The following is an 11,649-nucleotide window of genomic DNA, read 5'->3' as shown; positions in this document are numbered from 1 at the left end:
TTCGAATTTTCTTCAGCAAAAATTTACTTGCGTGTGATATTAATGGTATTGTTTAAAACTTTCCCAATTCTGTTGGATCACTTTCCTTAGAATGGGCACAAATATGGGACTCTGCCAGTTGTTTGGCCAGGTAGCTGCCTTTCAGATTTCTTGGCATAGATGATTGAGCACTTCCAGTGTTGCTTTGGTTTGTTGAAAGACCGCAGTTAGTATTCTGCCAGTTCCTGGAGCTTTATTTTTCACCAGCGCCTTCAGTGCAGCTTGTTCTTCTTCCTTCAGTACAGTCAGTTCTTGATCATAGGCTACCTCCTGAAATGGTTGATCATCAACCAATTCTTTTGTTACCATAACTATGTATATTCCTTCCATATTCTTTTGATCCTTCCTGTGTTGTTTAATATTGTGCCTATACAATCCTTTAATATTGCAACTTGATGCTTGAATTCTTGCTTCAGTTCATTCAGGTCGAGAAATGCCAACTATGTTCTTCCCTTTTGGTTTTCTAACTCCAAGTCTTTGCACATTTCATTATAATACTTGACTTTGTCTTCTCAAGCCAAACCCTTTGAAATCTTCCATTCAGCTCTTTTACTTCATTATTTCTTCCATTTGCCTTAGCTACTCTACATTCAAGGGCAGGTTCCCGTCTCTTACAACATCCATTATGGTCTTTACTTTCTTTCCTGACTTTTTAATGACCGTTTGCTTTCTTAATGTATGATATACTTAATGTCATCCCGCAACCCGCCTGGTCTTCAGTCATTAGTGCTCAATGTGTCAAATCTATTGCTGAGATGGTCTCTAAATTAGGGTGGGATATACTCAAGGTCTTACTTAGGTTCTTGTGGAGTTGTTTTAATTTTCTTCAACTACAACTTGAGTTTACATATGAGCAACTGATGGCGTGATTTGTAGTTGGCCCCTGGCTTTGTTCTTTCTGACTTATGATTTTGAACTTCTTCTTCACCTTTCCACAGATGTAGTCTATTTGATTCCTATATATTCCATCCAGTTGTGGGAGATCATTTAGTAAGTTAAAACTAATACTTTTGTATTTGAGGGCCTCCATGGGTCAACACAGAATTTGTGATCTTGCTCTGTTGAGTGTAAAAAGAGAAGAAACTGAAAAACATGACTTTGAACACATTATAGATTGATTTTCATAAGTGAAAGCAAAGAAGTTGCAGTTGTAATTTCCATGTAGTGCCATAATGTGTTAAGCAAAAGGTTAACAAGCTCAATTCATATTTTTGAGCTGATATTATGGTAAAGCTATCTACAAAATGGCTGTCAGATTTTCAGACAGGGGCTCAATTCCTGTGCTTGTCTTAGGCAATATTTTCCATAGGTAGGCCTCAGAGACCTGCCCTTCCCACACGGCTACCTACCATAACTGGTGGTGGCTACAACAGAGGAAAGTGCCAGGGGCTTCAGAGGCCTTGTCCTGGATTTACATATGCAAATATCCTGGGGTGGTAGGTGCACTCATGAGCGATGCTGGGCTTAGGTCCTCCCCAGTAAGCAATCCAGGGCTCTGAGTCCTCCAGGAGGATGCCCTGCTGGAGTGAAAAGCTCTTCCCAATTTTCTTAGAGGCATGAAATATCACAGGAAGCTGCTACGGAAGCCCACCTCTGGTCCCTGATAGTCTGCTTGGCCCAAGGACAGTTGCCCCGGGACCTTCATGATGGTGCCTTGGAGCTAAGGAATGGCTCAGTGTTCATTCCTCAGTGCCCATGCGCTTTTGTAAACCTCAGGACCTTGCACTCAGAACTGGCTGGCCTGGTACTGACTCACTCAGTGACAGCAGTGGGGAATTGAAGGCAGTCCAGGCACCCAGAAGCTTCAGTTGTCTTCAAATAGGCCAAAGGCCAATGTGCTGGGTTTGAGTGACAGGTGGGCATTAGGGCTGCACTCAGACCCTTCCAACACGTGTGGCCCTGCTACGGTCAAGGGATTATCCCCATGAGCAGAAGCTCTCAGCCTCAGCAGGATTGTTCTGCCTTAGAAAATGCTTGAAAGGGAGCTTAAAGGTGGAAGATCCAATATTCCCTGGTAGTCCAGAAGTAAGAACAGCCCCGGGAGACCAGATGGCTGGTATTTAAGCCCCTGTTGGTGTATAGAGACTGCATTTCCTCAGTGTCCAGGTCTGGGCTTCTGCAGAGTAGCCTCTTCATGGACCCCAGATGACCCTTTGAATAAGATACTCCAGAGCCCTTGCATGAGCTCTTGACCAATACTTGAGCTCCTGTGGCCCCTACATCACCAAAAGTAACCCAATTACTGGCTGGAATATATCTGGATTTTGCACACCTTGGCCCAGGAACTTCCAAACACTGTCCAGACAGCCCCAGTAGAAGCATGCAAACTTCAGAGGTCAGAGAAGTCCCAGGCCAGACCCAGCCACAAACTTCATCAGCCATCCTGCAGTAAGGCTCATGGGTTTCATCTCCATCCTAACTTCCAACAGTCCCTTTGGCTCTAGCACTAGGACATCTATCCCACTCCCACCAGAAGTCCACCCCATATTTGGAAGCCCTTGTGGGCGGCAACAGGGTATTACCCAACCAACTATGGCCCAAGTTTTAACAGCTCTTTTCCTCTGAAAACTCAGCAGGTCTGGCCACAACCCAAAAGCCTACACTATGACTGGGGGGGTGGTGGTGGTGACTAGTCCTGACAAAATTCCCCAGCCATATTCAGTGAGATCTTGGTGGTTTGGAAATCACATCACCCTCCTTTGTAGCCCCTGTTAGTGTCCAGCCCAGCAGTCCTTTATATCAGTGTTAGGACTACCTCTGGATTTGGAAAAACCTTGAACATAGGAATCTTTGAAGACTTGTACCCTGCTTTGATGGAAGAAGCTCTTTCAAAATGTCCTTTCATTTTCCATTGGGTTGAGATTTGCACCAGGGGCTCAGGTCCAAAGGCAGCAACCATGCACAAACTAGTCTGTGTCTATCATGCTTCCTACCACTACCTGGGCCTGAACTCTGATGGGAAAGGCCATTCCCGCATATTTGTTAAGCAAACCCACCTATTTTTTGGCTTTAGCCAGTAAGGAGGTGGTGGTATCTCTGCATTCTTCCTTACGAATCTGAACTTCCTAGTGGGGGAAACAGACTGAATCCATGCAGAAGCCACCATTTGGACTTGGACCTGTCCTTTCCTGTCCTCTGCTTCTCCATTTCCAGGGTCAACCCAGCCCTGCCTTTCCCCTGTGAGCAAACTTCCTTGGGGTTTGAGAATACAACCCTCTCACACTTGCTCCTTGTCAATAGCAACCACTATTCTAAAACTTTGCCTCTCTCTAATCATCCATTCTCTTATCATGAACCCTTGGGAATATGTCCATTACTTGCAATTTGTCTCCACATTTTCCTGGAGTAGCCTTAGCTTGGATGTTCTTGGATTATCTTTGTTTCAAAACACCAGGCTGCCCTAGAGCATATTTGCATTTTATGTTCTGGAAACCCAGAGGCCACTGGATCCCAGGCTCCTCTCATCCCTCTGATAGTTCTTACTTACCTTTTGACCTCGCTGAGATATATGCTGCCCATCATGCTAGCCACCAGCCTCCTGTGGCCATTGAGCCCTTGAGTTGTGGACATTGTGATTGAGGAACTGGATTTGGAACTGTGTTTAATTTTAATTAATTAGAATTTAAACTAAAACACTATAAAATATTTTTGCATTGAGCACAACTTTCTTTCTTTTGGGAGGGCTGCATTTCTGTTTAATTGTTGCATGTTTTAAGGTACATATATATATATTTTAGTGTGGTGGTGACCATGTGTGCCATTTCTATGATTATACATATGTATGTCACCTATCCAGTCAGTGTCAATAGACTGATCAGTTTGAGTTATTTTTTTTTTATATTCTTACGTAACATTTGAATATGTTTACTTGAATATTTTATTCAGGAAGCAAAAGTTACAGAGGTTCCTATATAAATGATAATGACTATCAAATTAAAATACTCATAATTTTGACAGCAACTTTTTTCTTTTTTTATTATTATTTTAATTTTGATACAATGAAATCATTTTTCTAGTGTAAAAAATGTGGACTCAAGTTTAAATGAAGGCATGCTATGATGTAGAATTGAGTGCAGATGCAAAGCTATCACTCCTACTAGAACAATGAAGAAAAAAGACTGGAAGGAGCTATATCACACATTTCAAGATAAATGACAACTGGGATTTGTTGCTCCAGAGCAACAGGAAAAAGATGCATATTATGGAAAAAAAAAAAAACTTTTGGATAATAGAGTGAACAACATTAAGATATTTTCAACAAATTAATAGTGAAATTGGTAAGAAGTTTTCTTTCAATAGTCAAAAAGTATTGATAAAATTAGTCACCTAAAATCAAAATTAAACACCCAATAAAATATTAAAGTTTTGAGCTTATATTTTGGCAAGCTATAAATTGACCTGGATAACTGCATGAAAATAAAACCTTTTTTATATGAAGCAATGGTAAAATAAATTTTTTATTTCACTTATAGAAATTTTGTTAAAAAAGTATGAGTAAAATACTTAAAAATATAATTTTCCCAGTTGATTCTGACTCATAGAAACCCTATAGGACAGAGTTGAACTGCCCCACAGGATTTCCAAGGAGTGCTTGGTGGATTCAAACTGCAGATTCTTTGGTTAGTAGCCGTAGCTCTTAACCACTATGCCACCAGGGTTTCGCTTGTCTTATGGAGTCTCAATATTACACAAATATTTTATAGGGTTCAGACAAAGAACAGAGCTTACAGTATTTGCTTTGTTTTCAGGGAATCTGGGAAGTAAGAGGCAGACTTTCTTACAGTCGGGCTCAATGATTGGATTAAAGCATAAATGTGCTGACAGTTGGGTCAGCAGACAAGTGACAGGACAATGTCAGGTTAGGGCTTGTTCCAGTAATTAGACAGCAAACAAGTTTGCTAGTGCTGATTAACAACACATATGCATATGTGTGTATGTATGTGTAGAGAGGAAGAGAGAGAGACAGACATAGAGACAGAGATCACCTTTAGTTAGCGTGTAATGAAAAATTTCATTTCAGAAGGTGCTCTCCTTTTGTTTTCATTCGCAATGACCCACCTTGATTATTCCACCCATTATTCCATTAGTTAATCACAAGCTTAAGTATGTGTATAAGCTTGAGTAGAATCCATGTGGATATATACAATACTCAACTTTTTACATAAATACTACAGTCCTCGATATACCAGGTAGGTAATATTTTTCTTTTTATGGAGGAGAACACTAACAGTGATCATTATGGAGATGGAACAGATAGATTTTACTTCATCTGGTTTCAGTTTTCCATCTTTTCCAATCATTCATACTGCTGAACATTACTACCCTTTAAAAGAAAAAAAAAATATCTTAGAATCTTTACGGGCTTTCATATTTTTTCCCTGTATTCAACATTTTACCCTTTGTTTGCCTTCTCTTCAAAATAAGGAAGAAACAAATTCAAAAAGAAGAGGAAAATTGGTAGGAGATGAATTTAGAACTCTCTATGCCCTCCAGAGTGCTGAGCTCAAGGGAGAAAAATGTATCCTTGCTCAAGAACTCTGTTTTAATACTACAAAAAAAACAAAAGTAAACACTCCCACTGTGATATACCATCATTCTCTGAGGGGTAGGAACACATTTATCTATATCTCATCATTCTCCTCTTTTTCACTCTCGATTTGACACTTAAATCAATGCAGGAGCTGAATATATTCTTATGATTGAATATTAAGGGAGTAAGAGAATTGTAGGTTTCAAAAAGTCTCAGATAAGAAGGTACGTATTCATGCTTTTTTTAAAAATTTTATCTAATAGACGACTACTGTGTAATTCTTTGAATTGTAATAAAGCATTTTTGTTAATGAAACTGTTAAATATTTTAAGAGCAGATAGAAAAACAAAATAATCCTGGTGAATAAATAAAATTCTGGAAATAACACAATATGCTATAAATATGAATGTATTATAGGAAATGTCTTTAAAAAAATCATGTAGTTGTTGCAGAAAATGAGATTAACACAATAAAGTAACTTCTTTAGAATTTATCATTCATTTATTGTTTCCAAAAGATTATTTAGACCAACAATGTACAATTTATACGTCATATACAAAGGATGGAAACTCTGATGGCGTACTGGTTAAGTGCTATGGCTGCTAACCAAGAGGTCGGCAGTTCAAATCCGCCCCGTGATCCTTGGAAACTCTATGGGGCAGTTCTACTCTGTCCTATAGGGTTGCTATGAGTCGGAATCGACTTGAAGGCAATGGGTTTGGGTTTGGGTATACAAAGGATTCAAAATAATAAATTGAAATTCTGCCCTCAACATATCACTGGCAACAATGAAGCAGACAAATAAAGAAAATAAGCTAATTTTTACTGCTTGCTATGAAAGGGATATTGCTGAATAGCTATGGGACCAAGAAGAATGGTAAAACTGATTTCTGTCTGCCTCTTTGAAAGGATGTTTCCTACCTTTAGGGACATACATATGGCATATGTAATGTTTCTTCTCAGTACAGGATTTATCCTGACATACCTGAGGTTGGGAAGAAGGGATGAAAGGAAGTAAAATAAATTATATAGGGAACAGAAGAAGATGAATTCCATAGGGTTAATTAGGTTCAAGATGAGGCTGGAATTTAAAACTTAGTAGAACCAAATGCACTGTATTTTGTTCACCAGCATGGCTCAGGTATCTTAGTATAGAGACAACAAAGTGAATATGGGGTTGGCTTTGGAGGAAGAAGGGGTGGGAGATAGAGGGAGGAGTGGAAATTGACTGAATTGGAAATGAAATGAAGCAGCCAACCTGATGGATTTTGGGTAATGTGAGTGTAGTTCGTGAAAAGCTTGAAGATAAAGGAAATGAGAGAGTAAGAACAAGATGTATAAGAAGCTAGAGTAAGAGAGATGTTAATATTGAAGTTGAAGTTTTGGGAGATGAGGAAACTAAAAATGATATAAAAAATTTACGTAATCAATCAATCAATAATAAATAAATAAACTTATGGCCCTGGAATATGTTCCTGAAATGAACATTGGAATTGAGAAGGTAAAGGAATGTTCTGAGAGAAAGTGATTCTGTATGACCTTTGTGTGTGTATAAATTGTTGATAGGAGTGGGGATAGAGAAGGAATCTCTGAACGAAGTGGCAATGTCTTCAATAGGTGGATAAGATTCCCCTGGTTGTTGGTAAACGACAGAGTTCATGGAAAGAATCAGGAGGGAATACAGTATCATGAATAATAGAAGAAGAATTTCCAGAAAGTGAAGTCATCGTAGTCAGGAAGCTACTACATGAAGTGTTTCCTTATCTTCAAAATTTCATCCACGGACCAGTGACAAAGAAAGAATTAAGGTTTTGATCTGGTTGTTTTATTACTTTAAGAGTGGCAATAGATTAACACAAAGTAAAGTGCAAAGTACAGTTTATCAATCTTTCTTTTGAGAAAATTGCACCTACTTAAATAACAATGGGACAACTACATGAGTCAGTAATAATAAAAAAAAGGAGATGGCATACATCAGAAATGGTAAAATTTTATAGTGCCTATGAGAATTTGGAAATCTGATTACCATATTAAAGGGGGGTTAGTAGTTAAATTAGTAGTTAAATATATTGTTAGTTGCTGTGGAGTTACTTTCAGCATGTGGGAACCCCATTCGTACAGAGTAGAACAGCTCCATAGGGTTTTCAAGGGTGTGACCTTTTGGAAGCAGATGCCAGGCCTCTGGGTGAATTTGAACGGTCAACATTTCAGTTAGTAGTAGTTCAGCATTTAACCATTTGCACTACCCAGTTAAGTATATCTATGTCAAATAAGAAAGGAAGAACTGACATGAAGCAAAAGACATGGAATTTCATTCAGTGTCCCACAACCACTTTCCTAGACACCTTTGTTTGGGATTTCAGTGTAGGATTTCAGAAAAACAAGACACTCAATAAAGGTTTTGAAAGTGAAGGAGAATACTGCTACCTCCTCTAGAAAAAACAGCACATGTGAGCTGCTATGAGGAAGAGACCTGGAAACCCAACTCACAAGCACCGGGCTCTAAAGGGCTTCCTAGGCTAGCCAAAGACAGCATCGAGTGGTCAGCAAGAGACCAAAGGATTATTGCTTAACCCCAGGAAGAGGATACATGCGAGTATCAGTATAAAATTGTATTCTTACAAGAAGAAGGGAAGAGGAAATAAGGAGATCTGTCATTGGGGGAATAAATTTCAGATTGGGAAGACAGTTACTCATTTAAAGTGAATATTTCTAATGGTTCAGAGTAAATATTATGATTCCTAACATAAAATAAATTTAACTCGTAAAACCAAATATTAACCGTAAGATTACTGTGGACAAAACAATATAATTGCAAAATACAAAAGTCCTTATTCAAAGAATGTGCGTTTAGATTTGGAAAAAGCAAGCATTCTTTTTATTATTATTATTATTAACTTTTATTGAGTTTCAAGTGAACGTTTACAAATCAAGTCAGACTGTCACATATAAGTTTATATACACCTTACTCCGTACTCCCACTTGCTCTCCCCCTAATGAGTCAGCCCTCCCAGTCTCTCCTTTCGTGACAATTTTGCCAGTTTGTAACCCTCTCTACCCTCCTATCTCCCCTCCAGACAGGAGATGCTAACACAGTCTCAAGTGTCCACCTGACATAAATAGCTCACTCTTCATCAGCATCTCTCTCCTACCCACTGTCCAGTCCCTTTCATGTCTGATGAGTTGTCTTCGGGAATGGTTCCTGTCCTGGGCCAACAGAAGGTTTAGGGACCATAACCGCCAGAATTCCTCTAGTCTCAGTCAGACTATTAAGTCTGGTCTTTTTATGAGAATTTGGGATCTGCATCCCACTGATCTCCTGCTCCCTCAGGGGTTCTCTGTTGTGTTCCCTGTCAGGGCAATCATCGGTTGTGGCCGGGCACCAACTAGTTCTTCTGGTCTCAGGATGATGTCGGTCTCTGGTTCATGTGGCCCTTTCTGTCTCTTGGGCTCTTAGTTATCGTGTGACCTTGGTGTTCTTCATTCTCCTTTGATCCAGATGGGTTGAGACCAATTGATTCATCTTAGATGGCCGCTTGCTAGCATTTAAGACCCCAGAAGCCACATTTCAAAGTGAGATGCAGAATATTTTCATAATAGAATTATTTCGCCAATTGACTTAGAAGTCCCCTTAAACCATGGTCCCCAAACCCCCGCCCTTGCTGCGCTGACCTTTGAAGCATTCAGTTTATCCCGGAAACTCCTTTGCTTTTGGTCCAGTCCAGTTGAGCTGACCTTCTGTGTATTGAGTATTGTCCTTCCCTTCACCTAAAGCAGTTCTTATCTACTAATTAATCAGTGAAAAATCCTCTTCCACCCTCCCTCCCTCCCTCCCCACCTCGTAACCACAAAAGTATGTGTTCTTCTCAGTTTATACTATTTCTCAAGATCTTATAATAGTGGTCTTATACAATATTTGTCCTTTTGCCTCTAATTTCGCTCAGCATAATGTCTACAAGCATTCTTTTTTTAAAGTAATTGAGATTGATTTGATGGGCATATCTGTGTGAATACACAAACAGTGTATCAAAAAATAGGAGCACTGGTGGTGCAATGGTTAAGTGCTCGACTGCTAACATAAAGGTCAGTGTTTTGAACCTACACAGTAGCTCCATAGGGTAAAAGACCTGGCAATCTGCAACAGTCTAGGAAACCTTATGGGCCAGTTCTAATCTGTCATAAGGGTTGCTGTGAGTTAGAATTGGCTCAACAGCACACAACAGCAACCTATCATAAATAAAAGACAATTAGAAAGCTTTCAAGCAAGCAGGGTCTGAAGGGTGCTTTATTACATACACACACACACACACACACACATATCCTTGAGAATGAGGTGGTCTCTACAATATAATATTTTGCTCTTCTAGATTCATTGGGAAGATAGGAAGGGGAAATCTAACAGTTATCAGTGAATTTGTCCTCCGGGACTTTCCAGATCCGCAGAGCAGCAACACCTCCTATGTGTACTGTTCCTCTGCATGTACTTAGTCACTGTGTCAGGGAACATGCTCATCATCTTGGCTATTGGCTCTGACTCTCACCTCCACCCCCTACGTATTTCTTTCTTAGCAACTTGGCCTTTGTCGACTTCTGTTTTACTTCCACTACAATCCCTCGATTGGTAGTGAACAGCTTGACTGGTACACAGACTATCTCTTTCTCAGGCTGCCTCACCCAGGTTTTTTTCTTCATGTCTTTTGTGAATATGGACAGCCTCCTTCTCTGTGTGATGGCCTGTGATAGGTATGTGGCAATATGCCACCCTTTACTTTGCCTCTGTGTCCAGCTGGTGGCTGGACTCTGGGTAGTTACCTATCTTCACGCCCTTCTACACACTACCCTAATGGCACATCTGTCCTTCTGTGCCTCCAGTGTCATCCATCATTTCTTCTGTGATCTCAACGTGCTCCTGCAGCTCTCTTACAGTGGGCAGTCTATTGACTCTCACACCTCTTATCTGCATCCTCATATCTTATGGATTTATTTTCTCCACCATCCTGAGGATAACCTGTACTCAAGGGAAGCAGAGAGCCTTTTCCACCTGTAGTTGCCACCTCTCAGTGGTGGTGGTGTTCTATGGCACAGCCAGTGCTGTTTACTTCAGCCCCTCCTCCTCTCATACCCCTGAGAGGGACACTCTGCCAGCCATCATGTATACCGTGGTGACTTCAATGTTGAATCCTTTCATCTACTGTCTAAGGAATAAGGACATGAAGACAGCACTTCAGAAAACATTCTGTAAGGGTGAAGTATTTTATCAAAAACCATGAACTCCCTGGCTGTATTACATGTATTTGTTTGGTGATAAAATAAAAGGTATTTCTAGGGAAAATGAGAATAGTCATTGTTACTAAACTTCTCTTTTATGTTGAAATCTGTGTTAATCACTTTATCTGTATGTAACACTTAATCTTCCAAGTATACGAGATTTTAAGGCCTATTTCTCAGATAAAGAAAGTGAATCATGGAAGTTCCATAGTGTGTGTTCATTCAGCCCACAGACTGTAAGTAAAGCAAGAGTCTCTGACTTTAATACATATATGCTTAGTGATGAGGTGTAAGCCTATATGATGACTTTTCTAGACATGAAGATAAATCGTGATGAAATTAATACGTATGAGTTCAGATTTTTAGTTAAATAGTCATGAATGCCAATGCTAGCTCTCCAATTTAGTGGAGTAGCAAAGCCATCTAATTTTTAATACTACATTCTCTTAAAAAATTCTCAAAGAATTAATTTGTTTTAAAGAATGCACATTTTTCTCCAACTCCCTCTCCCTACCACCGTAGCCAATGATTTTATTCTCTTGACCCAAGTCCATGTCATACTTGATTGGTCTCAAAGTGTCTTTCCCAGCTACTGCCACAGGGCAGATGCCCACAGATCCCCTTCCACTAGGAGTGTTCTGAGTGCATTCCATGTTTGGAGAAGCTTTTCTTTTCATTTTTTAAAGATGGGAGGGTGGTTTCCTTTTGTTTTGGTCAAGTATGCACCTTCAATCTATAGAAAACTTCAACTTCCTTCAAGAGGTAGCCACATCTCCAAACCTGTGGGTTTTATTTTATCCTATGCCCTCCCC

General features: G+C 39.7%; 1 pseudogene; it reads left to right on the top strand.

The window, feature by feature from the left end:
* The first annotated feature begins 1,494 nt into the window (after positions 1-1,494).
* Positions 1,495-10,897, top strand: LOC111748980 (olfactory receptor 1C1-like; annotated as a pseudogene).
* Positions 10,898-11,649: the final 752 nt, after the last annotated feature.

Source organism: Loxodonta africana, chromosome 8 (assembly GCF_030014295.1).
Source record: "Loxodonta africana isolate mLoxAfr1 chromosome 8, mLoxAfr1.hap2, whole genome shotgun sequence".
Classification (NCBI taxonomy): Eukaryota; Metazoa; Chordata; class Mammalia; order Proboscidea; family Elephantidae; genus Loxodonta; species Loxodonta africana.
This window is presented reverse-complemented; position numbering and strand designations above follow the sequence as displayed.